The 26731-nt window shown below is 31.6% G+C and overlaps 1 long non-coding RNA gene across 2 annotated transcripts; it reads left to right on the top strand.

Annotated features, from left to right (window-relative positions):
* Positions 1–656: 656 nt before the first annotated feature.
* LOC127875378 (uncharacterized) lies at positions 657–15955 on the top strand. Of its 2 annotated transcripts, none has more exons than XR_008047384.1 (6): positions 657–3119; positions 3410–3597; positions 3743–4441; positions 5878–6020; positions 6825–12839; positions 14050–15955. It is a non-coding gene; the product is annotated as an uncharacterized LOC127875378 (long non-coding RNA). The 2 variants fall into 2 exon arrangements; XR_008047383.1 differs by having other exon boundaries at positions 4878–6020.
* The last annotated feature ends 10776 nt before the right edge of the window (positions 15956–26731 follow it).

Below are 26731 nucleotides of genomic sequence, written 5' to 3'. Positions count from 1 at the left end.
AAATATGTAATGCATAGCTTTGTATTCCATAATAATAAAAGTTTATATATGTTTGTTTTTTGCTTAAACAATTTAATGAACTGTATTGTCATCTTTTGCTTTAACTTGTCAATGAAATAAATTTTCATCTGTCCATTTAATTGATCAAGATGAAAAACAAATAATAAGATTTGTGTAATTATTGCATTGCCTTAAGGATATGCCTTTATTACGTGCTAATACATTTGTTTTGTCTTTTTTTTCAGTGTTTCTTCCACCGAGTATGTATTTTGCTCTGCATAAACATAATTATTGTATTTGTTGTAATGCCTGTAACAATACATTTATTTTAAAATTGGATTGATATAATCGAAAAAATATTGATGAACTTTCTTTCATTTTTAGTGTCTGGTCCTGGTATAACATTCGGTATGAGCGGTTTACTTTTGTTTATTTTTTATTTGACAGTGGATTTTAAAATATGAGTGCTATATTTTATTAACAATTAGCAACCCTCGTTCAATTAAAATGTTGATGACGGGTATGCATGTAATACTATCAGATAGTTGAATAACTAGATATTAAGAAAATACTTTTTGTTAACTTTGCCGTATCATAAATATGTGTTGTACTTTAAAGTCATGTTTCTAAACTCTGTTTTCATACCTATTTTAGCACCAAATGGTAAGTATTATACAATTATGTTATAATTAAATCATCTGTGGAGATTTATTATATTTGTAATTGAGTGTAACTGTAAAAAATGTTACTGTAACTGTAATTCAAATATAACATCGGCATCTAAGAAATCTAATGTTAACAAATAATGCCCGTTTTATAGTTTTTGATAAACCCCAATATTTTAACAGATTTTTGTTTACAATAACTCGTAAAAGGTGGGCTTCTGTATTCATCTTGTTCTTTCGTCACGCATGAGAGGGTTGCATTATGCAATAATTATAGTTATTTTTTAAAGCATAGTCGAAGGGGTTTAGAAAGTATTTAACATTATTTTTTTTAAGCCGGATTGTTTAATCTAAGGCGTATAAAGATATCATATAAACTAGGTTTCATTTTATACACAACGTGGTAGTTTTCTAAAGCCCTAATGAAAGCCGACTTCAAAAGATTCAAATCGAGCATCGAGGCTTCGCATGCACGGATTCAGTTACATAGTGTATGCTTGAAATTAAATATTTTGCAAACGATTGCACAGAACCTTATAATCACATAATATCATATTGGTTTGGAATTGGGATAAAAGATGCACTGTGCTTTTGTGGAATATTTTTGGCATGATCCCTTTTTATTTTCTTTACTCAAAACATTTTATTTTAAGGTGTCTTTACTGATTGTATTTGTTTTAAAATCTTCTGTTATATTCCAACAGTTTAATTTCTATTGTGGTATCTGGCTAAATATACATAAAAAACAAGCGTTTACATTTGGCCTTGTACAATCTTTAAGTGGCTTTTTCCTGTATTGCACGACGATGATCAATATAATAAGCTGTATAATGCTATGTCTTTTTAAATAAAACGAGATGTAGTGGATATTTGTTTTGGTGTGATTTCATCGTAGATCAAAAAGTTACAGTTCTGGTGCTTAGATCTGTATTTTACCGTTGTAAAATTGTAATTATATTGAAATATATTCCTTTATAAGCTACTTAGTTTTAATTCTTATGCTATTAGGTTAATGTTTATGTATACAAAACTGTTAAATAAATAAGTATGAAAATAGTGTGAGGCTTTGAGCTCGTAGAAAACCCCTGTGACATTGCATTGACCTTTCCAAGGCAATGGCCCCCCTTTTGTGATTGTTTGTGTGTTTGTTATATATGTATGACTCTTGTGTACCGTATTTATTTTGTGCCATATGTTTTGGCAATTAGTTCCGTGTCCTGAATAAAGGACCGCATTGTAAAAGAAGGTTTCTCTCGGTGCAAGTGAAGTTTCACGTAATTTGTATACGATACTTTTAGACGTTTTAAACACTGATGCACTTATTTTCGTTTTAACGCCTGCCAGTATCAACATCTAAACAGTTAAATATGCAATTTATAAAATAACAATTAAGTTCACAAAACTTGAACAGAGATCTTCATTTAATACATATATTTAATATCTTATAGCGCAAAGTCCACCCCACGTTGTTACACAAATCCCTATCCCTCTTCTTATCGATAAATTTTTTGGAATAAAGCCATAGCTAACGCCCAGCCCCCTTCTTCCCGTTATTTGTTTACTCGACGCGTATTATTTAAACATGTTTTTATAGTATTATTTTTGTGTTGTGGGCCTGGGGCGAAGCCCCTAGGCCATAGTACTAATACCGATTTTTGAGACAAGCTGACTTGGCTGGCTGCCAAAACAATCACGAATGAATGAGTTTGTGAAAGTCCGATTTACCACTTGGCGGTCATTCATGCGCAATCAAAGAAGACGGACCTGTACAAACAAATAGGTCCCTGCAAAGAAGTTCTCAATAACCCGCATTGTAAATACAGAATATCACTATATAATATGACAGTGTTATAAAACGTGTAAAAAAATATTATTGAAGCAAAATTGCTAAGCATTGGGTACGACATAGTTTTTATTATTGTTTGCATATTCATGCGAGAATAAGTTCCTCACTTGACAGTCTAGGCCGAAAATATACGAGTGTCTACGGAGACAGTAAGAAATTTTTTTACTGATACATTTTTATGCCCCCCTTCGAAGAAGAGGGGGTATATTGCTTTGCTCATGTCGGTCGGTCGGTCGGTAGGTCGGTCGGTCCGTCCACCAGGTGGTTGTCGTATGATAACTCAAGAACGCATACGCATAGGATCATGAAACTTCATAGGTAGATTGATCATGACTCGCAGATGACCCCTATTGATTTTGAGGTCACTAGGTCAAAGGTCAAGGTCACGGTGACCCGAAATAGTACAATGGTTTTCGGATGATAACTCAAGAACGCATACGCTTAGGATCATGAAACTTCATGGGTAGATTGATCATGACTCGCAGATGACCCCTATTGATTTTGAGGTCACTAGGTCAAAGGTCAAGGTCACGGTGACCCGAAATAGTAAAATGGTTTCCGGATGATAACTCAAGAACGCATACGCCTAGGATCATGAAACTTCATAGGTAGATTGATCATGACTCGCAGATGACCCCTATCAATTTTGAAGTCACTAGGTCAAAGGTCAAGGTCACGGTGACCCGAAATAGTAAAATGGTTTCCGGATGATAACTCAAGAACGCATACGCCTAGGATCATGAAACTTCATGGGTAGATTGATCATGACTCGTAGATGACCCCTATCAATTTTGAGGTCACTAGGTCAAAGGTCAAGGTCACGGTGACCCGAAATAGTAAAATGGTTTCCGGATGATAACTCAAGAACGCATACGCCTAGGATCATAAAACTTCATAGGTAGATTGATCATGACTTGCAGATGACCCCTATTGTTTTTGAGGTCACTAGGTCAAAGGTCAAGGTCACGGTGACCTGAAATAGTAAAATGGTTTTCGGATGATAACTCAAGAACGCTTTTGCCTAGGATCATGAAACTTCATAGGTAGATTGATCATGACTCGCAGATGACCCCTATTGATTTTGAGGTCACAAGATCAAAGGTCAAGGTCACGGTGACCCGAAACAGTTAAATGATTTTCGGATGATAACTCAAGAACGCTTTTGCCTAGGATCATGACACTTCATAGGTACATTGATCGTGACTCGCAGATGACCCCTATTGATTTTCAGGTCACTAGGTCAAAGGTCAAGGTCACAGTGACAAAAATCGTGCTCACACAATGGCTGCCACTACAATGGACAGCCCATATGGGGGGCATGCATGTTTTACAAACAGCCCTTGTTTAAGGTATTAGCACTCTAATGAACTTCGTGCAATATCGCATTCTTTCGTACATATCCGTCACTCCGAACGCTGGACTGTGCGGAAAACTAAGAATATTCTATAAATACGCTATGAAATACAAAATGTAGGACCCGCTAAATACAATGACAACAAATATGGCCGACATTGTACCTGACAGACTGGGTCGTTTAAATAAAAAGCAATTTGCTATATTAAAAGAGAACAATTAATAAAAGTGTTATTATTGTTCATATTAATGTGACTGGAGTTAATGATAAACGTCAACTAATGCATGGCAGTGTTGATAATTATGAAGAAAACGATTCCTGGAAATACAAATGTCAAACGATTGAAAATTTTGACCACTGGCACTGTGAAGAATAACGTTATAGCCCGTGTCATTTACAAAATTTAATATTCTTCTTGAAGGTAAAAGGGGATAGAGTGGATTTATGATTGTGTGATGACTGTAGCCATGTGAACGGGTTATCGTACGGCAAAACCCATCACGTAAAGAAGAGTCTTCAACTTTTCAAGAAAGGAATGCCTTGTTTTGCTATCAACACAAAGCTCGGAACAGGAAGGTACATGGATTACAGTATGCAATATTTTTTCAAGTATAACAGTTTCATTATTCATAATTGGAGTTCATGCGAGAATAAGTTCCTCACTGTACGGTCTCTAACTACCGTTTCGCAGAGTTTGTCAAAACAAGAGCAACTTGTTTGCCATTAATAATAGTTTTACTTTGAACTTTAATACATGTAAAAAAATATTATTGAATCAAAATTGTTAAGCATTGGCTACGGCATAGTTTTTATTGTTTACATATTCATGCGAGAATAAGATGCTCACTTGACGGTCTCTAACTACCGTTTCGCGGACTTTGTCAAAACAATAACAACTTGTTTGCCATTAACTTTGAACTACATGTATAATCTAAACCAATAAAAATAAGTCTGTGGAACTTAAATTTTCCGTATTTTCTCTTGATTTGTACATGGTTTGAATTAACTTCAGCTTTAATAACAATGAATACAGTAGGGCACAGTCGACAGTGACAATTTTTTGATAAACTTCCTGGTTTTTGTCAAAGGTAAATTAAAATAAGTTTTTCATTTGTTTTTCTCATTAAAAAAAATCAAAGTTGGTCTTAAAAGATGGAATTTCATGTTTAATGAATCTATTACACCAATCATGATGTTTGTATGAGCCGTTTTGGCGGTCATAACGACGATTTTAGACGCTGTTTATGTGTCTGTTTGCCTAGGTAGTTGTCAAAATCTTAAACACTTCTCAATTTATCATTTGTTGTTGAACTTTTCTATAATGACAATATTAACATTTCGTTGAACAATTTACGGGCATATATTCCATTAGACGTATTCTACTTTCATTTTATGTACTTAAATTATTGTTTTACATTTAACAGACTGTGAACTGAGCAAGGTTGTATTAAAAAGTAATATCAAATTTATGTTGCAAATCTTTGTGCAATCTCACAATGACAGGTTAGCGATTACAATTCCATGCGAAATGATAGCATTAATGCATATGTCAGGAATGTGTTTAATTACAATGTATATTTGATTATTTTTATTGGTACATATTTTAATGTTTCTATTCTTGTAAAAATTTATAGTTTTGGATGTCAATATTAATGGTTGTGTTCATGATCAAGTTTAACATGAAAGCAATGATGATCTAAGATTCATAACAACAAATAAAGAAAGTAGAAAGAAAAAAAATATCTTTCTCATAAAGCACGACCAACTACACAAATATGTTGCAATGCTTTTGAAACTTTATGTTTTCAATGAATTGTCAGACATGACCAAGAGTTCGCAGCTTAAGAAAACTGATTAAATGTTCTCAGTCAATATGTGTCTGGACTATCGGAATATCGTTTAGATTGTATTGAGATTTAATACTTCATCATACTTTTGTTTTCATTGTCATATATTATTTTCAACTATAACACAATCATACATAAATATTTTGCTATATTTTATTTATTCAGGGGCAGAACCTACTGCCTGGTAGTTTCAATGATGAACTATCATGATATAGGGCTAAAAGATGGATGTGCCAAATCCACCTCATGAAAAACAGATTGGGCAAAAGTGGTGTGCAAACACTAAATGATGTGCTGCTAAATAGCAGGTTTGATATGATTTACACCTTGCAATGTTTACACTGCACCTTCATGTATTCCATGTGACTTTAAGATCTGTGTTGGGAGAATAAGGCGCGACCCAGATAACATTCTTAAGGATGTCTTTTTAAATTATTTCACCATTTGTAATGGGATAATGTCGAGAGCTCGCTCATTCGTGAGAGTGTTCTATAGATTTTATGATTTTTTTTAACAAATAAGTAATTTTCAGTAAAGTGCAATCGCGCGTTTGTAATATGAAGTCCCAACACTGATCCGACATTTTTCTAACCGTTCAAACGCGTCATTGCACATTACTGGAAAAATACTGATTTGTTTAAAAAAATTCATGATACCTATAGAAAACTCTCACGAATCAGCCGGCTCTCGACTTTATCCCATTTAAAATAGTGAAATATTTAAAAAGAAATCCGTGAAAATGTTAACTGGGGTGCGCTTTATTCTTCCAGCACAGATAGTTTTCCTTTATGGTGTTAAGTATGGATACTTTTTTTTTAATATTAAACATTGACAATATACTATTCACTGTGCATAACTTGAGGGTTCAGATTGTATAATGTACCAAGCAATAATCTGTTTTTCGTCTTGATTATATAATTTTAATAATATTTCTTGTGTTATTTTCACATACATGTAGATTAAGTTAAACAAGCATTAAGGCAAAACTAAAACATGACATGGTTTTCAATTTCAATAAATTGTTGACAAGCCTATGGTATCTACTGGTGATATGTATTTTTTATGTGTTTGTTTAAGGTTTTTAATCAGGAATTTTAATTTAATTATTGCAGATCTTTACAAAGTGAATTCGGCAAATCCTGATGCAACCTGAGCTTACCAAGTTTACTGACAGTTTGGACTCTTTGTGGATGATAATATGGACAATATATTGTGTTCATGTTGTGTTGTGATTGACATTTTTTAACAGATAAGATTTTTTAATCCAGACGTAACAGGTGATTTTTCTTCAAAGAATAAATACAATACTTTTTTGTTGATGTGCATGAATTTGATTACAAAATATCAACAATGTGTATCTTGTGTTGTTTTTCCAATCAGTCTGTCATCCATAGGTAATATATTAAGTATGAGAAGGGAATATTTTATTTTTACATTTTTGTTGTTTCTGCACACCATGTCAGATACATGAAAATATATTTTATGCCCCCAACGGGCGGCATATAGTTTTCGCACTGTCCGTCTGTCAGTCTGTCTGTCCTCCGTAACACTTTTCGTGTTCACTCTCTAATTCAAGTAGTTCTAATCAGATCTCCAAACTTGGTCAGAAGTTGCATCCGGATAATGTCTAGGTCAAGACGAACATGGGTCATGCCGGGCCAAAAACTATGTCATAGGGTCACTTAGTGCGTTTCAAACATTCAGCATGGTGCCCGCTCTCTAATTCAAGTAGTTTTCATCCGATCTTTCCCAAACTCTGTCAGAAGTTGTATCTACATAATGTCTACGCCAAGTGTGAACATGGGGCATGCCGGGCAAAAAACTAGTTCACTGGGTCACTTAGTGCGTTTTAAACATTCAGCTTGGTGTCTGCTCTCTAATTCAATTAGTTTTCATCTGATCTTCACCAAACTTGTTCACAAGTTTTATCTAGATGGTCTCTAGGCCAAGTTCGAACATTCATGCAGAGAATTGGCAGAAAAAAACATCTACAAACTGCAGCAGATGACATATGTAACAAACAAAATATAAATATTGAACAACTGTTATGTAGCAAACTTATAGTTAAATAAAATAAAGGCGATGTATATCTCAAAAACATTGGCACACTTATGCGTTTATGTAGTGACAAAGTTACAGTTGGGGGCATCCGTGTCGTGTGGACACATTTGTTTGATTAATGATAAACAACTCATTCATAGTGATCTAACTATAAAATGTTCTTTACACGATAAGAAATACATTGTATTGTATGCCTGCTAATATTGTGGTCTTAAAATAATATCACTAATACTGTTGTAGTTCATTTAAACATCACGATATGTGATGTTAACGTATGTGTTCATGTTATGTTTGTATTTGATTTATTTTTACATGTTAATGAATATTTGGTGTTTAAAGTTCAATCTATAGTGAATTAGTTAGTGACGTGTGCCATTAAATATGTACTGCTTATTGCTTTTATTTTGTTTAAGTTGAAAATCATGTTTTTGAATCTCTACGTATGAAATGCACTAGTGAATTTGGTTTGACACTTATGCGAATATTAATTATATATTAACTTCAAATACATTGTTGATCACAAACAGCATGTGTATGCAATCCACAAATTACTGTTTCCATAGCAACTGTTAACTTAATGTATTTTGTCTACTTTATTTTATCAATCATGGAACAAAATTGAATTGCTAAATAAACAAAATAAAGTCTGGCAGTACAGACACACAACACAAATTGTGTCATGAGGAGTTATTCGTTTTAGTTTTAAGTTCATAGCTGTACAAAATTTTCAATTTATGAAAACACACCTTTTTCCAGAAAATGTGCATATATTTATGTATATAATAAACATGTTAATGATGTTCCATATCGGTCCAGAACATATTTTGTTGATTTTCTGTGCCTATTTAGCTCACCTGAGCAATAGCTCGAGGTGAGCTATTGTGATCACTCAGCGTCCGGCGTCCGTCCGTCCGTCCGTCCGTCCGTAAACAATTTGTAAACACCTTCTTCTACTAAACCATTGAGCCAATTTCAACTAAATTTCATGTGGAGCATCCCTTGGTCATGGGACAAAAGAATTGTTAAAAAAAATTTGATCACATAACCAAGATGGCCGCCATGACCATATATGGTAAAAACCTTAAAAAATCTTCTTGTCATAAACCGCTCATCAGATTTTCAAAAAATTTCACAGGGATGACCTTTGAGGGCTCTCCTGAAAAAGTTGTTCAAACAAATTTGATTCGTCAAAAAACATGGCCGCAGGAGCTCGTTGAACTTTGCATGTTTATTCGTTTTTGCCTATTTTGTGAAAACTTTCAAAAATCTTCCACATTTTTTGTCCGATCCTTTCCAAATTTGCACAGTGTCTTTTTATCAATGAGGACACGAACCCTACAAAAAATGAGCATTATTGGTCCATGAAGTACAGAATTACCTCCCATTGAATTGAGAAAATGGTGTTTATGCAATAAAGTCCAAATTTTTCATCCAATTCTTTCCAAACTTGTAAGGATTTAGCATGGTTCAAACAAGGGAAACAACTACGGTTTATGCATGTTCTTTTTATTACAGATTTGCCTCCCTTTAATTCATTCAAAATCTCATTTTACAGCAGAGATTCCAAATCTGACCTGTAAATGAGCCCCATATTTACTGCTGGTGCTATGTTACCTTTTCCCATTTGATCATTCTTAAGTATTGGTCTTGTAATGCTGCTACTGCTACTGCTACTGCTACTGCTACTACTACTACTACTACTACTACTTCTACTACTACTACTACTACTACTTCTACTACTACTACTACTACTACTACTTCTACTACTACTCCCACTACTACTACTACTACTACTACTACTACTACTACTACTACTACTACTACTACTACTACTACTACTAGTACTACTACTACTAGTACTACTACCACCACCACCACCACCACCACCACCACGTCTACTATTACTACTTCTACTACTACTGCCACTACTACTACTACTTTTACCACTACTACTACTACTACTACTACGACTACCACTACTACTACTACTACTACTACTACTACTACTACTACTTCTACTACTTCTACTACTACTACTACCACTACTACTTCTACTACTACTACTACTACTACTACTAATACTACTACTACTACTACAACTACTATTACTACTACTACTACTACTACTACTACTACTACTACTACTACTACTACTACTACTACTACTACTACACCACCACCACCACCACCATTCACAGTGACAAAAAACGTATTCACACAATGGCTGCTACTACAACTTATAGCCCATATAGGGGGGCATGCATGTTTTACAAACAGCCCTTGTTTCTATGGGATTTTAACCACAACTGTTTATGTTTATCTCCGACACATATTTTTAGGTCACCTGTCATGAAGTGACACGGTGAGCTTATGTGATCGTGTGATGTCCGGCGTCCGTTGTGCGTGCCTGCGTGTGTCCGTGCGTCCGTCCGTCAACAATTTGTTTGTGTAGACAGTAGAGGTCACAGTTTGCATCCAATCTTGATGAAATTTGGTCAAAATGTTTATCTTGACGAAATCCGGTTTGGGATTGTATTTGGGTCATCTGGGGTCAAAAACAAGGTCACTAGGTCAAACAATAGAACAACCTTCTGTAGACAATAGAGGTCACAGTTTTCATCCAATCTTTATGAAATTTGGTCAGAATGTTTATCTTGATGAAATCTGGGTTGGGATTTTATTTGGGTCATCTGCGGTCAAAAACTAGGTCACTAGGTCAAATAATAGAAAAACCTTGTGTAGACATTAGAGATCACAGTTTTCATCCAACCTTTATGAAATTTGGTCAGAATTCTTGATGAAATCTGGGTGGGATTGTATTTGGGTCATCTGGGGTAAAAATCTAGGTCAAATAAATAGAAAAACCTTGTGTTGACAATAGAGGTCACAGTTTTCATCCAATATTTATGAACTGTGGTCAGAATGTTTATCTTGATGAAATCTGGATTGGGATTGTATTTGGGTCATCTAGAGTCACGAACTAGGTCACTAGGTCAAATCATAGAAAAACAGTGTGTAGACAATAGAGGTCATAGTTTTCATCTGATCTTAATGAGTCAGGTGAGCGATTCAGGGCCATCATGGCCCTCTTGTTTGGCTTAAATTCTTTAAAATAGTAATAAATATGAAAAAAGAACATTTTTTTGTTCCCATGGCAACTATGAGTATTTACGGATTAATTTTAGTACAATTAATTCCGTACTTTGAAATTAATTATGTTCATCCAGATACGCGATCAATGGAGATATTATTAACACAAACTGATCAGCATAACAAGTACCGATACTGGTTGAATAAGGACGTCATTTCATCCAAAACGGGCATTCAGCATTTATGACAAACAAAAAGTGACAGACTCAGATGGGTCATAATCTCGTTCCCAGCCACAAATCTTCATCGCCTATGTAGGATGGCCATGACTTATTGATCGACTATCCATTGTGACTTTTTTGAAAAATGCAGCTGCAGCCTTGATTTTTATAAACCTGTTTATAATAAAGCATACATATACTAAATCAATAAAAAACTTCCGACAAAACGTCTTCTTAAAAAAAGATAGTTTGACTATGTATAAAGATATTGACATCTATATACATAGTCGAACTATCCTTTTTTAAGAACTAAACTTCTTCCCAAACACACTAAATCTAGCCCCAGGCCTTCAGCGCCTATGGCGCTTTGTTTATTTCGCAGACGCTAAGTGTTTTATTGGCATTTAATTAAATAGGACATATTTTTGTAAGAAGTACACATACTGCGATTTAAATAACGTGCATTTACGACTTCAGGAATATAATTAGGAATGATGTCCGGTCATTAAATAGGCCGAAGTGTTTGTCATGTAATATAAAAAAACACGAAGTACGTGGGATATTTTTTATGGTGCATTTTAAAGCGCGAACTTTATGGTCCATCTCAACGGCCCACTTTAAATGTTTAGGGGTTTTACAAAAGTATACATTATACGCTTCAAGTCTTAAATGTTTCGGTTTTCGTATTAAAATTCCGATATTTGATAATAATTTCACATACATTTATTTGAGAATAAACTTATAAAAAATATATCAAAAACATGGTTGAATAATACCCGTCATATAACGCTCAATATTATTATAAAACGCATTCATGAGGGAAAATGAGCATACGTTACGACATGAGACCAAACACTGTAAAAAAAATGTTTTGAATGAAGATCTCACACGTAGTCTCGACAATCGCAACATAATGTTTCCATGGCAGATGAAAGTTATTTTGAATGTGATTATCCTGCGCCATAAAAAATGTGTTTCAAATATTTACCTTCAGAACTCTTCAATTGTTAGAAATCATAACAGTACATAGTGATGGTTGTCCAGGTTGGTATTGGTATCGTTTGGTGAATTCAGTTTTGTTGGTCTGACAGTCCCGAAACTGGGCCGAAATCTATCCTTAGCACTTTCACGATCAAGGCCATAACTTGAAACATGTTAATATATTAATTCGCTGAGTTGCATGTAACTAAAACACAAAGATACTTTATTAGTCAATTTTCTACTCAGAAGTCAACTATATTACTTCTACATGTGTTTGTATGGAGTAAGTCTGCACTTTATCTATGCATAAACGATTTGACTTATGTTTACAACATGTGGTTTTACATATTCGTATATGAGTTTAAATAAAATATACTTCTTTGTATTCAATTGCAGCAATACCTACCCGTATGTATCTGTTAATTATTTATAAATATACATACACGCACGTGTTCACTACATTTAAGGTTAATACTTACTCGCATTTGTATATGCGATATACAACGTGTTTATCTATAAATGCAATATATACATTGCAATTTTTACTTTCTTAAACTTTTACTGTCTTAATTCTAAGCTGGTTATTGTATATAACCAAATATTGTATCATTATAAATACGCTATTAAATATGATATCATTATATCGTTTGCGAAATTTAGTTCTAAATGATTCTTAATAATACAAAACATATTGATTAATAACATTCACGCAGATAAATGTAAGACATTTCAATTTTTATTTTTACTTTCCAGCCTATCCAGGATCGACATATGGTAAGTTGTATACGTTCCGTTTATATGTTATATTGAATCCGTTTTAGATTAGATTCTTAATGTCATGATTCGTGGTCAATACCCAAAGATTTTCTTAACGTATGAAGTATTATAATGTGACGCCATTTTGTGTTATCCAGGCGTTTTCTTGAACTAGTTAAGGTCAGTTTATCACAAATCCTCTGGATCCTGATCATGATATTAAATTTGTTACCCTAACGTTGGTTCATCGTGCTTTGCTCGTTGTCCGTTAAACATGTTCATTCAACGTTATTAAAATATAAGGAGAAAATGATGACAGTTTTTTTTACAATACAACATCTCCTAGTCAAAACTGACTACTGATGGCAATATAATTAATCAACACTTTACTAAGCTTTAATAATTAGTTTAACAAACTTCCATTGTATCATACAATACCTCAGCGTTGTTTATACTTACTGATTAGATGAAGTTTGTTTACAATTATGGATAACCAGGTTATTGTTGTTAAAGTATTAAACTGCATGTTTAGTTCTATGATTTAAAAGGATCAGATAGTTAATCGTTCGAAATGTTGTTTTTCGCATAATTCACTTGAATATGAAACATTCGCTCATCTTAACGCGCATTGTTTTCTTGATAGCTGTTTTGCTATAATAGCCTTATCCTTTGGAAAAAAATCATACTCGAAACTCAATAAAAAAGTATCAAAAAATGAAAAATATAAACATATTTAAATTGCAAATCACAGTGCATTTATACAAGCATGCGCTCGACATTAGGGAAGACTTGGCCATTTATCTGGTAACTGAATATATATATAGTATTATGTATTTCCCTCTCCCTCTCGGAAGTTAAAAGTATATTATGGAAACCGTTGACGTCATTCCTGCTGTCACTTCATAATGTCTGTCTGTCTTTAGACCGTAATTACAATTTTGTCCATCGGGGTACTTCAACACGTTCATTGGTAAAATATTTTAACATTAAAAATTTAAAATTATATGTTTTTGTATTTGAACCTACGCTTCGGGAGATATTAATAACTGTAAAAATTGCTACTTATTTTTGTTTTTTGTTTTGTATATTTGTTTAGATGTATTACATTTTAAAATAAAAATAACTCAAAAGAAAATGGCATATTTGATTTACCAGATAACTATTATAAAATATATTGATACCCTTATATTTATATTGAATGTATATTGGTCGTTTGTTTTAATTTCAGCTCCATTACGTAAGTATTATTAATTTCCATCCGAATTATTACCAAACACCTAATATATTAGTTAAGTTTGGACCTAGTTCAGGAGCGTTTAAAAACTAAAACTTTTTATGCACTATTAAGGAAATATTTATGACTCAATCATTATGAAACTTGGTTAGAGTGTTTATCTTGACAATATATAAGCCGGGTTTGAATCTGAATGTTGATACTTGCGTTCAACAGGTCAAATTTTAGAAAAATCTTGTCATCAATCAAGCGATATTATTTATAACTCAACCTTAATAAAACAAAATTAGACTTCTTGTTATATTGACTTTATCATGGCTAACTTCGAATCTACGTCACACATATCAAAAGTTGAATGATTTTACACATTAAATTGCAATACGACTATTAAATTTTATTCAGTTTTATTAAATATACGTTCATTACATTGGTATCGTTTTCATTGTCGCTAATTAAATAATTTATTTTTCAACAATCGCGAGTTCTTTTATTACCATATATGATGGTACGCAGCGGTGATCTTTCGATGGAGGTTATTTTCGCCAAAGGCTTCTCCTTAGAAAATGTAAATTCCACAGGAGCCATTTGGTTTCTATCAGTTTCCGAACGTGTAGTTTCTATGTAAACTGAACTCTATTTTGCACTTCAATAAGAATTTGAACACCGCAGTACTTTTATGATAAGCATTTGCGTTTGTAAATTTGAGCGTATTGGAAGGCATGTACAAATATATTGTCATTTATTGTGTATCCATTTTTATTTTATGCTTTCCGGTGGTTTATAGAGAAATATCAGTGAAATAAAACTGATAATTTTACTGTTTCAAACAATGAAAATTATCAGTAAAAATTATCGATAATTTTCACTGTTTACTGTGAAATGACGTCATTTTTTGACGAAATGACATCATTATCCCAGCGAAATTCTTTAGTTAAACTCTTTAACAATGTACATAAATTGTGAAAAAAGCATAAAATAAAAAGAAAATTAGTTGGATTCGGTGGAGTATCGATTTAATTCACTCGTGATCATGGAAAATATATATTTTCACTCGTGGCTGCGCCACTCGTGAAAATATTATTTTCTATGATCACTCCTGAATTAAAATCGATAATCCACCGAATCCAACAAATATCCTCTATGTAACAAAATGTAAAATGTGTAACCAATATGCGAAATATGTTCTTTCTACATGATACTGACGATTTGTGAATAAAGGCATATTTTTAGAATTTTATTCAAAACGAAGTAAGCCATTTTCACAAAGTTACGACTTTCAATATAAAAAATCAGGTAGAGATTTGACAACGTTGCAATTGACTCTCTCGTAAAAGTGTTAACCTTTAATTGTGACATTGACCCTCGATTGTTTATAGTGTTCTCCACTTGAGATGATTGTAAGAACAACAAATCTATTTCAAAATCTTTAAATTGTTGTACATGGTATGCAGTGTGTCTTACTATGCTTCAATTTTCTTAATGTAAACATCAGAACTAAAGTGACCAGAGTGAAAGTATAGAAAGAAAAAGAGTAATTCACGCCTGGGCTTGAATCACTGATCATTGGAGTAAATGCAAACGCTTAAACTTCTCGGCAATGCGTGATGTTTTGTTTTTTTGTGTGTGCAAACTTTTCTTTTTTCCGTAGAATATTACATACAAATGTATACAATATACAGTATACTTGCTGGTACATACATATTATTGTCTTACACTCAACATACATTCATATGCAAAGCTAGTAGTGTTTTACTACAAGTAGTTTACAACAGCAAAAACACACAAAACACAAACAAGCGTGTAACGTACAAAATAAATTAATGTTGAATATCTGTATGTATATTTATTTATTATAAAAGTATTGCACATTAAAAAAATAGTTAGTAAAAGCTGAATTGTATTATATAAGAACATTGGTTATGCAGAGTTAAGAACAAAGCTTACGGCATAAACATTTTTATATTATGAGTTATTATTACTATTTGTAATGTCGTTATATGAGATGAATATGAGATGTCAGTAAATATTTTAACAAGGGACCAGATTCTTAATTCTTCTTCTGATTTAATTGTATTTTTGTAAATTTCAAAAGCGTGTTTCATGCTATTTACGAGTCCATACTTTGAAGGGATTCTGTTTTTCTCTGACAATGAAAAATATATCGTTTAAGCTCTAGGCATACTATGTTTACATCGTTCATTTTTGGATTAATAATTCCAAGGACTAGATTCTGACATGTAATATGAATATGTATGCTTGGTCTACTTTTACGAATAATCTCAGCAACAAATTTAATAATTTCTTGGGTAATGAACATTACCAGAACAAGTGCGTTATATTTTCAACTTCAATGTTACAAAATATGCATAGGTTATTTGCTACAATTTTCATTTTGAACATATGGGATTTTGTTCCCAATATTCTGTGGACTATTCTGCATTGGAGCCATCTGACATATATTTCCTTAGTTAGATTGAATACGAGTGGATGTACTTTTTTCCATTCATTATTAAAAAATTATGAGTTCCATTTTGTATGACAAGCTGGAATCTCATTGTTTTGAATTAATATTTTATAAATATGCTTCTCTTCTTTTGGGCTGGTTACAATTTTTTTAATGTAAGTTTGTATTATAGGTCCCTGAGTTTTTTTGTTAAAATTTGGCAGGTCTTCAAATTTGTCAATATATTTCTTTATTGTACTTTTTAATCCTTGGTAGAGAAGGAAATTTACATTTGTTCCAACTTGTGTATCCAAAGATTCTTTGGAAATAAAGTTTCTTTCTACCATAATATCTCGCACAAACAAATACCTCATTTAATATAGATATATCTTTTGTTAAATGTTAAATTATGATTCTAAAATGGAGGCATAGCCAGAATATCATCACTATTAATTAATGGCAGCTTTTCAACATACAATATATAGATTTTTAAAACATCGAGCCAACATTTATTTTTCAGGTGTAGACATATTTTTCGGCATACATTTTACCAGTGTTGAATATTATCTTAAAATCTATTAACGATCTTGCCAATGAATAGCAATTTCCTTCCACTGACACTATTCTCCTTATCCATGTTATTTTCATGTATATTTCAAACGAACATATATCAACCATATTTAACCCACCTTCGTTATACTCCTTATTAATTACTGTTGTTTTTATGGTGTCTTTGCTTGGTGATGGCAGTGATACAAATAAATGAGTAAGTAGAGGTAAAAACAATGATTTGAAAATGGTTATCTTTCATAGAGGAGTAATATTTGTGCGATTCCAATGAGATATTGAACTTTTAATTCTTTCGATTGTTATCGAAATTTTTCATGATCATGTTGTCTAAATTAATGTCAAACACTATCCCATTTTAAAGGTAGTAGCTCCCCATGTTAGTTTGTATTTAGCTTTTATTGATCTAGTGCTATATTTCATAGAACCTATCCGAATTAAATTAGTTTTTCATTTTCATAGTTAATGTTAAGTCCAGAGTATCTTGAAAATTCATGAAGCAGGTCTAATGTACAATTAAGAGATGATTCTAATCCGTCCAGAAATAATGATGTATCATCAGCAAATTGAGACATTTATATTCTATGTCATTTACTGTTATACCTTTTATTTTTTGCTATCTCTTATTTTAATGGCAAGACTTTCTGCACAAATAATAATCTAAGTACTGACAGTACTGGTGTGACGATGCTTTTGAAGAGGATGAAAAATTATGCCCCCCAAAAAATTGGGTACGAAAAAAAATACTGAAGGAAACAAAATTGGGTACGTAAAAAAATTGGGTACGAAAAAAATTGGGTATGACAATTTTTGGGTACGAACAAATTTGGAGGGTACGGGGAAGTAATACCCGTGGGGAACTTGACCCATTCAGCGAAACTGGGAGGCGGGTTACATTCTCGATCAAATATAACAAGAAATATCTTTTAAAAGATATTCGACGTGTATTTTTTTACTTATCTTAAAAAAAACGTTCTGTTACAGTGACAAATTTGTGGGTTATAACATTACGTTGCAGTAGATATATTCAAAACTTGACATGCTCTTTAATTACCCCATGCTCTTTAATTTCACATGTATATCATACCAATTTCGTTGTTTCCTTTCCTAAGTTAATGATGTTATGTGTACGGACGTGATTTCACATGCTCATGTGCATGAACATAAAATTGTTATCTTTTGATTATTGTTTTTATTCTAATTCAATAAGCTTAGGCATGTGTGTTCGTTAAGTACGGCAATTCTTTTATGATGATTCCCGAAAGTAGGGAGCACATAGTCGTAAGAGCACTTGAATACGTGAGTTCGCCCATAAACACATAGAAAGGTTAACTAAATCTCCGCGATATGACCTATTATGTGTTTAAAACAGCAAACATTATCCAACAAACGAATGAATTATCAAACATAGTATGTGCGCTGATGTGGCTCTGTAATTTCTGTTCGAAAAAGTTTATAAAATATGCAAAAATGCGAAAGCACGCATCAGAGCGAGTTTCATAGATGTTGTGTGGCTATTATGCTGTTTATATACCATGCTCGCCATAACGTTTACAAATGGCAGGTTCGAAATAATTCGTTTTCTTTACACTCATGATCGCGTCAAACGTTAATTATACACGTTTTCATTCGCAATTTATTTACAGAATCACGACAAATGTCAAATACAATACAGAATATGCATAGTTGTTTCATTGATCTATAAACATATAATGGATTGAATATAACTGTTTTAAAATTAACGTTTTCAAACTATTATTAAATCTTTTTCCCAGAATATGTTGTCCTACTTATAGCTACGCTACCTTTACCATTATCAATCATAATCAGCGAGGTATGCCGATTAGAAAATTCGAGCTATCTCAATCGGACTGGCTCGGTCTTTTACATAGGTCGCCATTGTGAAGAATTTTTTCATGGTATGATAACTTAGACGAGCCGCTTCGCAGCATCGTCAAAAATGTAAGCACTGATAGGGTCTCCTTAACGGCATCCCCTCTCTATACAGAAAGTATTTGACAAGAAGCCATTTATTTGTATGGAGGCGATGGTATTATGCAAGAACATAAATATCCATTTTCGAAGCATTGGTCCGAAATTTACAAAACTAATAGTTGTTTCGATAAACTGGAAAGACAGAGTATCGAATGCTTTTTCGAAATCAATTGTCATTAGTAATCTAGGTAAATTATTATCTTCAGTATATTTCAATATATCATAAAGTAATATAGTGTTTTCACCAATGAATCGACCTTTAATAAAACCTGTTTGATCTTTAGAGATTAAAATATCAAGTACTGTTTTTAATCTATTTGCAATTGAACCTGATGCTAGTTTGTAAATAACATTTAATAACTTTTAACGATCGTAAATTTTTCAGATACCATCGCGGCTTGTTTTCTTTTGGAATACAAGTTATAATTCCATGTTTTTGTGTAATAGACAAAGAATTTATAATAAAGGCGTAGTTAAGACTTCTCACTATGAAATGGCTCAATTTATTCCAAAATACTTAAACACATTCAGCGGCGAATCCATCAGAACCTGGACTTTTATCATGCTTCATATTTTTGAGTGTTATGGACACTTCTTCAATATTAAGCAGCCCTTCTATTGAGTCAGATTGAACTTATTTATTCAACTTTGGTATTTTAAACTTTGGTATATTAATATTATCTAAATCAGTTTTTATAGTATTTAATTTCGTTTTCATTTGTATTGTATAATGTTTTATGGAATGAAACATTTAAAATATCGTATTGCTCTGTCAATTTAGCACCGTTTTCTAATTCAATAAAAGGTATCGACTTGTTTGTGTAATGATTTGTATCTAGCGAGCAAAATTATTTAGAGGGTTTTTCTCCATCTTCTATCCATTTTGCTCTAGAACGAATAAGAGACCCTTTAAGTTTATTTTCCCTCACATTTTCTAATTCTTTTTGTAGTTCTCGAAGTTGTTCAGAATAAGCTTCAGTTAATGATTGTTGAAGTAAATTTATTTTTTAATTAAAGTAGATTCATTGTTTTTGTTCTGTTTGGCTTTATGTGATGAGAATGAAATAGATTTTCCTCTGATTTCCATTAGTAATGTTTCTAGGAATAATTGTTCGTTGATAACAAATTGAGTGTCGCTGTTGTGAATATTTTCTATGTTTTCTATGTTGTAGATAGGGATACAGTATTGTTGTTTAACATTTTCTATCAACGTACTAATGCAGTTTAAATAGTCAATATCCTTTAAGAGTGAATTATTGAATTTCCATAGCCCTTTTCCATGTACTATATCCTAAAAACTTAAGTCAATTATGGAATGATCTGACTTATAACACGAATCAATAGTAGATTTTCTAATTGTAGATGAAAGGTAATTTGAAGTAAGAAAAAAAATCAAGTCTAGCCTGTTGTAATGGTATTAACCGTCTTCATGTATATTGTTGGATAGTGCCATAAAGATATCTGAAAGTATCAATTATATTGTTATCCTTGATAATAGATCTTAGTCTTTTTCTTGCAGTTTTATTATTGATAATGGATGTATAATTTTTATAATCTAAGTTGACATCTATTACACAATTAAAGTCTCCACATATTATATATGTATCTATTTTTTTTAAAAGAGGTCTGTAAAAAGGTGGGCGTATCTTTATTGGGCCCGTATAATGTACAAAAGTAAAACTGTTATTCATATATGTCAAATCCAATAGTTTGTAGTTACCAATACAATCTTTTTCAATTTTATTTACTGTGATTGGAATGTTTTTTTAAACAAAATGCTAAACACCTCTTGAATTTGAGGTTGTATGAAATTAATTTAAGATTATCCATTTATGATGAAAACTGAGCTGTATAATATGAATCCAAAAAACGGGTATCTTGGTACAATATATAAAAAAACAATATTCATAACTTTTAGCTTCTGCATGTTTAGACACAAACAATTCAGCAACTTAAACACAAACATACAATATAAGAACAAAATAACAAAATGTTCGAAAGGGGGCTTAAGGTATAATGAGTGATTGTGGTTACAATCAAGCATAGGCATTTTATTTACATCAAAATACATGATTTTACAACATATGAAAATTCGTTACATATAATTGTATTGGTGATGTATTACGTATGGTGTAACATAAACATGTCACAGACAAACTAATGTCTGTATGATTCACACAATTCACACAAATAAAACCTTATTGCAACAATGTATGATGGTCCATTTTTTCTTTCTACTTTTTATATGTGTATACTTTAAATAATTAAAAAATACGCAATAATTGTGGATAATGTGGAAAAATCTACATTTACACATACTTATTACAAATAAATGTGCGATAAACATATTTATGGAAAGGAAAAAAAAACATTACTAGATATAAAAAGGATTTTCATCAACATTCATGTTTTGCAGATATCAATTATATTCATTGAAAACATATATGTAAAGAAAGGAAAAACACATCTCAAATAAAGTAGGAATTTTCATCAACGTTTATATTTCTAATAATCAATACATTTCGCAATAGTTTTGGATAAGGAAAGCTCACTTTATCCAGACATGCTTATTTCACAAAAACTACATTTACACATATGTATTCACATATATGTGTGGTAAACATATAATTAATGAAAGGACTAATATCCCAGATAATAAGAATTTTCATCAACATTCACGTGTTGCAGATATCAATTACATTAATTTATAGACGTGACAATATTAAACATTTTTATCAAAACTTATTTATTTTCTTAAATCTTTGTCCTTTACAGACTCTTATTTCAAACATTAATAAAGAAAACAACATTTCCGGTTAAATAATTAACAAGAAAATATACAAGAAAAGGCTAGTTCACAATGATTGTATTTCTTACCACTCACAGTGGAAGTATAAGCATAGAGTAGTTTCAATGCGTGATGTGTTAGTTAAGGGTGTATTTTTTACTTGATAAAAGCAATTCTCTTAATGTCCCAAAATATAACGATAACAACCAAATCAAATGATATTTATATTGCAGTTTTGCTTGTACCAAGTATTAACATTTTTTTTTCATGTTCAGTACCTCGTATCTGAATTTTATTTAAGTTTATTCTTTAATGAATTTATAATTAACATATGCCCTCTCAGCTGTGAAGAGACATTACCAATGTCATTGATTGTGAGTTTCTTGTCCATAAACTCATATTTAATCCATATGTTTTAGGTCAATATGATTCATGCTTTAATAGTTTCGCGTTAGTAACGGATTTTAATTCTCAGATTCCGATTTTTAAAACCGTTAAAAAGATAAATATCATGCAGAATTTAGAGCATGGTTTATTTAAGTATTACTGTTTCCTTGAAAGAAAACATAACTACAACGAACATGTGCAAATCTGAAATATTGTCTTTTTAATTTTGTCAATTTATCAAAATGTGAACATGTCCCTATAAGACTAAATGTCGACCTTTGAATTTGATTTTAGATTTAGACTTTAGATTTATTGACCTAGTTCTTTCGCGTGACAATTCGTCTCGTCATGCTGATCTTTTTTAAAAGTTATGTGAAAAGTGCTGGACAAAAAAAAGCTTGATATGAAAATCCAATAATGCTGTTGCAAAAACAAAATTTTACGATAAACATTGATTTTTTTTACATCGAAATTAGACAAAAGGACCTGGTTCTTGCATGCGACACTCCGTCTTATCATGCTGATGATATATGATTTAGGTTATTTAAAAATCGCGTTCATCGGGAATTGAACATGATACTTTGTCGGACTATCGAATCAGAATTCAGCGTTTACCTTAAAATAGATTGCACAGCAAAAAACATATGCCTAAAGTCATCATAAGTTTTATGGAACTTGATATAAATTATATTTATTTAATCGTGATGTTGGGGTGGTAATGATTTTAAGTACAATGATTCTCAAAATTGCGGTAACTATGTTACCGTCACCCCTTTTTAGTATGACCAAGTTATCTTTGTACTGAAACAGTACATACAAACTCAATATATCATGAAATCAGATTCGACTTATCAAGTTTAAAACGTGTAAAGATAAATTAAATTGTATGTTGCGTTAAAATATGTAACAAAATATTTGTATTTAAAGCAGCGATTATTTGGGGGTTCGTTACAATTGGGTCTTTTGTTTGGTGTCATTCATTACTTGTTACAATTGTGCATCACAATATTTGCGGGATATTTATATAAAAAATCATTATCATAAGATAACAGCGACAAAACGTGTAACACTTGTCAAGAGAATATTTGTGGCATGCTTGCAGGGATTTTTTTCGATAAACACAATTAAATACCATGTCAAAAGTCGTTGCCGCTGACAAAATATATGCACTTACTGAATCTCGTTTAACGATTATGCAAGATTCATCATAGATTAAAAATTTGCAGAATTTTCACAGAATGATTTTAACACTAACAAAAGCAATTAAAATATTATTTACTCATAAATCTACATTTCATAAAACAAATACTTAGTGTACATAAACTGTATGCTTACGTAATATGTGTTTCAAGGAAGTTAGGTGCACAATAAGATTCATGCTCTGTAAAGATTCTCGTTAATTACTAACATAGTTAGCTCAGTGATAACTAATGTATACAAAAATCTTAAAAGTTCTTATAATCTCGGGGAAGAACATGACACTGAACAGACAATGAAACTAAAATTACGCGGATAATTAAACACTATAATAAAAACGATGAATGGAAAGCAATTTACGTTAGCCTCTTCTGCGAGTGATCATTCTTTTGTACAATGTTATTCGGAAATATGTTGCTTTAAGTGTTGTCGTATGAATTACATATAGCTTTACTTTTCAATCTGATATGCTATGAATGTATGTACTTTTAGTTATGTAAAAGAAAATAAATCGTATTAACATATAGCCCATGTCCTAGTTGCATATGTTGCATGTTTTCTTTGCACGACATTAAGTTATGTTTTTCCCGTTTTAGGCTGTGATGTTTTGCTGTTCCACTTGTCTGTTGGAATGAAACATATACATTGTTTTTAATCCTTAAAAACTTAAGTATTTAGTTCCGCTTGACATGTTTATATTTTTTTCCCTTAAACGTTTAAGAGTATGATTTTTTGTTTGAAAATAAGTCTTTGCTCTATCCTCTGTTTAACCTGTTCATCGTCTTTTTTCTATGTTAAGGTGTCGATCAGTACTCATGGTCTAATCCTTTTTTTACTGTAAGATGCATCAGGTCATTATAAATTTATATCATCATATAAGAGTGTCGCGTATTGTAATGTTTTCAGGGATACGAAAACGGTCATATAGAACAAAATAAAAATAAAAACACTAGTGTCTTTATAAGCCTATAAACACCATCGTTTTACCGCATGTATATTTACATTTATTTCAACGCAGGGTATCCATCATGTAAGTATGCACATTCCTATACTTATAAAATCTTTCATCTTAATAAATTCATACCGGGGAATACACCCACAATATCCATACCGCTCCCAAAATAGCAAAATCAAAGCAAAATAAAAAGTGTATCCCCGAACAACTGCTTATGTGTTGATAAAGTCCTAATCGCGAGCATCTGTGATTAATATTTCGTATCCATTTTTACAAAATATTACAACGCCAATGCAAAAGCGAAGTTAATCTTTTTTTTAAGGAGCTATTTTACTATGAATTCCGTGCGTATTGACCATAATTTTGTTTCAGTTAAGTTTATGATAAAATATTATGCACATGATGTTTAATTTATTTAATATAAAACAACGTTCTTATATTAGATGTGTTAAAAGATTTGCCTGAAAATATATAGTTATACTATACACAGTTATTATTCGATACTTAAGTGCATGTTATTTTTTACTTAAGTTTAGTTTTCTTGTTTTACTTAATATTGTTTCAGTAATTGGTGTTGATCCGTAGTGTTCAATCACATATTAGTAATTAGTGTTACGCGTTTACGTAATGCTGAATTTATTTATATAATTTCATACGTGTGCAAAAGGAAAACATATTGCTTTTAAAGGAATAGATTTTATGTATATGTGTTTCTTTGCTAGCTTATTTGCTAGTTATGACATGTTTTGCAAGAGTTCAAACAGCAGGGTTAAAAATGCAACTTTGTTATCATTAAAATATTATATACATCTTTATTAATATTAAACAACATTATAATATGTTTGTAATAGTATAATGTGTATAATTGTAATTGAATGCTTATTGCAATGTATTTCAGGGCCATTCAGTAAGCATTCGTTTTATTTATTCACATACATTGTAACTTATTTCATAAATATAATAAATATGTATAATAATAATGTACACTTATTCTTTATATGATATTGAATTAAATATTTATACTCAAGCTTTTAATTTATAAAAGAAACATTTCAATTCATGTTGGGTAGGATTTAACATAATTTGTTTTCAATGTTTCTGTGCAATGTTCTGTGTCCAAATCATGATTAGTTATGCGTTTAACCGTTACATTTAACCTTAACGTTAAAATTAATTATATATTGGGTTATTATTTATATTTTGTGTTGTTGCCACCGATGACTGAAAACAATGCTTTTAACCATTTGTTTATTTAATTTACTCAAAATCATATATTTACTATATTTTCAGTCCCCACAACCGGTTTGTATGTTCTACGTTTACATAATATAATAATACTAAAAAGCACCGACAACACACTTGAACACTGGATACAATAAAACAGAGGCACCTTTATCTGTTCATTTATTTAACCAAGCAATGGAGTGCCAGAATATCAAAGAAACGAGAGTTTTTAACACATCCGAACTAAGTGTTGTCTGTATCATGTACACACGAAGTGAACAGGGTTTGGACATAGTCAATATTCCGTCCATATTTATTGCTAAAAAAACGTATACATACAAGTAGTTGGTATAAGTGTTAACTTGCTCGCTATGAATTTCTATTTATTTGTCATTCATTCATTGATTAATTCATTCATTCGTTCGTTTATTTTTCATATAGGCATCTGGCTTCTGACACAAATATAAAACTCGTGCATTCAAACAAATGTTATTGTGTGTTACACATATATATGCATACATATAGATAATTAAGAGAACACATGATTAGCAATTGTGAAAAGCAATGTGTAACAAAATTATCAATGATACAAAATCAGTTTCAATGGATTTAATTAAGAAAACATTCATAAGACATTTAGTTTCATACATGTTATAAAAGCATAGCGTGTGTAAATAATTTAAATATACAACTTTGGGTACATATAAGATAATATGGTGAAATTAACACATATTTAATTACGATATCTCGATTGTACTATGATATGTTATAGTATAAAAATGTGTTTTCTTTTTTTTCACATAACTACACAACGTACACAGAAGGTAAGTCTTAACAAGTTATCCATGTTTTGTTTGTTTTTTTACAAATTTACTGTAATTTTTTTTTATCTTTATATGAAAGAGCATTTAAGTAAGAAATTGAATGCAATTTGATCGGTGTAAAGAAAGAGATCTGAATGGAATCTGGTTTATTTAATGTTAATGCAGTTATAACTGCGTACAAATATAAGGAAAATGAATTTCATGTTCGTATCAAGACTTAATTTGTTTGTTTATTTATAATATTAGGGAAGTATTTATTATAGTATACCGTTCCGCAAGCATTGGGACGTCCCTTT

The sequence above is a fragment of the Dreissena polymorpha genome, chromosome 3 (genome assembly GCF_020536995.1).
Source record: "Dreissena polymorpha isolate Duluth1 chromosome 3, UMN_Dpol_1.0, whole genome shotgun sequence".
NCBI lineage: Eukaryota > Metazoa > Mollusca > Bivalvia > Myida > Dreissenidae > Dreissena > Dreissena polymorpha.
Note: the sequence above shows the minus strand (reverse complement) of the source record. Positions and strands in the feature narration are given on the sequence as shown.